We start from the raw sequence: 5,008 nt of genomic DNA on the forward strand, positions 1-5,008 counted from the left end.
AGGGTTTGATTGGGACTGCATTAGATTAGATTAGGGTTTGATTCGTGGGAAATGATTCAGTTAAGGATTATGATGTCAAGTATGCTTTGTGCCTTTTGATAAGAGTGGGAAGTATGCTGTCAAGGATTATTCAGTTAAGGGTTCTTGTCAAGTATTCAGTTAAGGATTCAGTTAAGGAATTAGATAAGTACAGATGTATGAGACACTTGGTATGAGCTGTAGAATGTTCTGTGCCATTTGGTATGCAGCAAGTATGAGCATTATGAGGCGGTGTGACACTAGTGTGTTCTAATTTGTTTTTCTTTTGTAATGTTTTACCTGAGTGGCTAAGCACTGCTATGTAGGTGTAAAAATACAATGTGATCATGCTAAGCACTGATATGTTGGTGCTTATGTTCTGATGTGTACAAATACAATTCTATCTTGGTGTTTGCACTGCTAAGATTTTCTTAGTCTCTTGTTTTTCTGTTTTGATGTTATATTCGTAGAAGTTTGCATATGTGTGCATCATGTAATGTGATCATGCTAGCTCAAAAGGTTGAGAAAGGCTAGTGTCAGAAATGATCATAATCTCTTGATGATGCATGAAGTATTTCCTGCTATAATTTTCTTCAGTCACACTGTTGTTTTGCTGTGCTTGATAAACCTGAGACTTCTTTCTATTGTAATATTGAAACTGTTGTTTTGCTGTACACTATTGGTCCATTTATAATAGATATGGTTCTGGTCAATTTATAGTATATATGGTTCTGGTCAATTTATATTGTTGTGTTCTGGTCAATTTATAGTAGATTTTAGTGTTGTTGTTGTTGGTGGTCACCTGATGATGTTGATGTTGTTGTGTTAGTTCACTATGCTATTGATGTTGATGTGCTTGTTTATAGTAGGAGCAAATTCCGGCCATTGCCATTTATAGTAGTATTCCAAATTGAGGCCCTGGCAAACACATGTAGTAATTATTCTACTGTTTTGAAGTGCTTGTTTCCTATTTCTGTCCAGTCCTGTTGTTTAATTTACAATGCTGCTTTTCAGAGAAGTGAGATGGCTGGTTTGGAAGGTTTTGAGTTCTTCGAGATCGTAATTGAGAAATCTTGTAGTAGGCAGGTATATTTATCATCACTCATTTCTTTATCATCACTCTACTGTCTAGTGCTTGATTGCCACAATTAACCATTCCTTGACCCTCGCTGCAGAGGCTGCCTGACAAGTTTGCGAAGATGCTCACTGGCCGTGAGCCCCACAAAGTGAAGCTACGGGAGGCCGGCAGCGGGCTTCACAGGCTGTGGGACGTGTTGGTGGTGTTCGATGGTGAAGGCCACATGTACCTAGGGCCCGGCTGGGAGCATTTCGCCTGCGCCCATGAGCTACAGCTCGGGTACTTCCTTGTCTTCCGCTACGCCGGCGATGCCATGTTCACCGTGAAGATGTTCGACAACACCATGTGCCGCATGTACTACTAACACGACGACGATGCCAGTAAGCTCTTTGCCTCTCTTCTTCATGTCCTTTTGGCTTCCTCTACCTGCACGACGACAACACCATGTTCACACTTTGTTGCATTTGGCCAGGCCATGGGAGCAGCAGCGGGGATGACAAGGAGCAGAGCGGGGATGACGAGGAGCAGCCTATTCTGGCTGACGACGAACATGCTATGATGGTGGCTGACGACGACCCTGCTATGGTGGTGGCGGACGACGACCTTGCTATGGTGGTGGCGGACGACGACCTCGCGATGGTGGTGGCGCCTGCAATCCCACAGCTTGGCGATAGGACCATGCCAATTGTGGTAGAGGAGTACATCCGCGTTGGGATTCGCCACTCTGAGCGCATCAGGTTGATGAAGGAGAAGAAGGAGGAGTGAAGATGTTAAGAAAATGAAGTGGCAATGTTAAGCATGTTAGGTTTAAGCTTGTTAGTGTAATTTGAACATGTCAATGTTAAGTATGTCAGATTTAATTTTGTGCATGCTCATGGATGTTGTATGACAGTGTCATCTAAACATGTCAATTTCTTAACAATGAATATTCAGTTTGGTAATTGATGGGAATTGAAATTTTTTCTCCATGCTCATGGATGAAAGATAAAATTATGGGTTTTTGTGCATGCTCATGTATGAAACAATATAAGTTTCATTTTTTGAATGCTAAAAACATGACTCAAACCCTAGCCACGGACGACCGCCGTGACGAAATCCGTCGGTTTTTGAAAACACCATAAAAAATTCAAAAACCATTTTTCATTTTTTGAATGCTAAAGACATGCGTTTTTCGTGAAGCGGCTACAAGGAGGGTCACCCCAAACGGCGCCATTCCATGTCTATCTCAAAGTAGACCCTATTTTATGGACGGTCGCCAAAAAGCATGCATTTCCGACCCTCGTAGCTACTCCCAGCAATTCAGACCACCTTCAGCCGATTCAGCTGGAACCGGCTGGAATTTGAACTGCGGGTCCTCCATAGCTTGCCCGTTATTTTCACTAAAAATGCTTTTTAGCTTCACAGGTAGGCATTTCATCACAGAATCGACAACGGATTTGCACGGCTCAAACCCTAGCCACGGACGGCCGTCGCGGCAAAATCGGCTGGTTTTTGAAAACACCGTAAAAAATTAAAAAAAATTAAAAAAAAAGGGAGACCTCCGCGTCACATCATCAAATATGGCCTACCAACTAGAAAAAATACTAAACTTGCAATACCGGCGTTTTCTTGAAAAAGTGTTCTAAAAAATGACCTACCATGAACGAAGATTCATGGCTTTCAAGCCAAACTAGCAATGATATGGGCACATCCGTTGAATAGTTTCTGATAATATGCCCAAATTTGGCGCATGCCTCCGTCTTGTGATGGCAAACCATGTTGCCAAAGCGAGGTTCCAACTTGTTTAACAAAAAACCATTTTTCATTTTTTTGAATGCTAAAGACATGCGTTTTTCGTGAAGCGGCTACAAGGAGGGTCACCCCAAACGGCGCCATTCCATGTCTATCTCAAAGTAGACCCTATTTTACGGACGGTCGCCAAAAAGCATGCATTTCCGACCCTCGTAGCTACTCCCGGCAATTCAGACCACCTTCGGCCGATTCAGCTTGAACCGGCTGGAATTTGAACTGCGGGTCCTCCATAGCTTGCCCGTTATTTTGACTAAAAATGCTTTTTAGCTTCAAAGGTAGGCATTTCATCACAGAATCGACAACAGATTTGCATGGCTCAAACCCTAGCCACGGACGGCCGCCGCGACGAAATCGGCCGGTTCTTGAAAACACCGTAAAAAATTCAAAAAAATCAGAAAAAATGGGAGACCTCCACGTCACATCATCAAATGTGGCCTACCAACTAGAAAAAATAATAAACTTCCAATATCGGCGTTTTCTTGAAAAAGTGTTCTCAAAAACGACCTACCATGAACGAAGATTCATGGCTTTCAAGCCAAACTAGCAATGATATGGCCGCATCCGTTGAATAGTTTCTGATAATATGCCCAAATTTGGCGCATGCCTCCGTCTTGTGATGGCAAACAATGTTGCCAAAGCAAGGTTCCAACTTGTTTAACAAAAAAACCATTTTTAATTTTTTGAATGCTAAAGACATGCGTTTTTCGTGAAGCGGCTACAAGGAGGGTCACCCCAAACGGTGCCATTCCATGTCTATCTCAAAGTAGACCCTATTTTACGGACGGTCGCCAAAAAGCATGCATTTCCGACCCTTGTAGCTACTCCCGGCAAATCAGACCACCTTCGGCCGATTCAGTTGGAACCGCATGGAATTTGAACTGCGGGTCCTCCATAGCTTGCCCATTATTTTCACTAAAAATGCTTTTTAGCTTCATAGGTAGGCATTTCATCACAGAATCGACAACAGATTTGCACGGCTCAAACCCTAGCCACGGACGGCCGTCGCGACGAAATCGGCTGGTTTTTGAAAACACCGTAAAAAATTCAAAAAAATCAAAAAAAATGGGATACCTACGCGTCACATCATCAAATGTGGCCTACCAACTAGCAAAAATACTAAACTTGCAATACCGGCGTTTTCTTGAAAAAGTGTTCTCAAAAACGACCTACCATGAACGAAGATTCATGGCTTTTAACCCAAACTAGCAATGATATGACCACATCCGTTGAATATTTTCTGATAATATGCCCAAATTTGGCGCATGCTTCCGTCTTTTGATGGCAAACAATGTTGCCAAAGTGAGGTTCCAACTTGTTTAACAAAAAAAATCATTTTTCATTTTTTGAATGCTAAAGACATGCGTTTTTCGTGAAGCGGCTACAAGGAGGGTCACCCCAAAAGGCGCCATTCCATGTCTATCTCAAAGTAGACCCTATTTTACGGATGATCGCCAAAAAGCATGCATTTCCGACCCTCGTAGCTACTCCCAGCAATTCAGACCACCTTCGGCCAATTCAGCTGGAACCGGCTGGAATTTGAACTGCGGGTCCTCCATAGCTTGCCCGTTATTTTCACTAAAAATGCTTTTTAGCTTCACAGGTAGGCATTTCATCACAGAATCGACAACAGATTTGCACGGCTGAAACCCTAGCCACGGACGGCCGTCACGACGAAATCGGCCGGTTTTTTAAAACACCGTATAAAATTAAAAAAAATTCAAAAAATGGGAGACTTCCGCGTCACATCATCAAATGTGGCCTACCAACTAGCAAAAATACTAAACTTGCAATACCAGCGTTTTCTTGAGCTACTCGGTATGATTTTAACCCTGATTTCTACAAAATTTACAAAAAAACCCTATTTTTTTCTACCCCCAAACCCAAAAGAATTTCCCTCCCACACCAAAATTTTCCCTCCACCAAAATTTCCCTCTCCCAAAATTTTCCTCCACTCCCTCCACTCCCTCTCCCACTACCAGGCGAGACCCACCACTCCCTCTCCCACTAACACGCGGGATCCCCTCCCCTCCTAGAATTTCCCCTCCCTCTCCCATTCCCCACCCCGCAACCCTAGCACCGCCCCTCCTCTGCTCCGCCCCGACGAACCGCCCGCTCCGCGCC

This window comes from Triticum aestivum, chromosome 3A (genome assembly GCF_018294505.1).
Source record: "Triticum aestivum cultivar Chinese Spring chromosome 3A, IWGSC CS RefSeq v2.1, whole genome shotgun sequence".
Lineage (NCBI taxonomy): Eukaryota > Viridiplantae > Streptophyta > Magnoliopsida > Poales > Poaceae > Triticum > Triticum aestivum.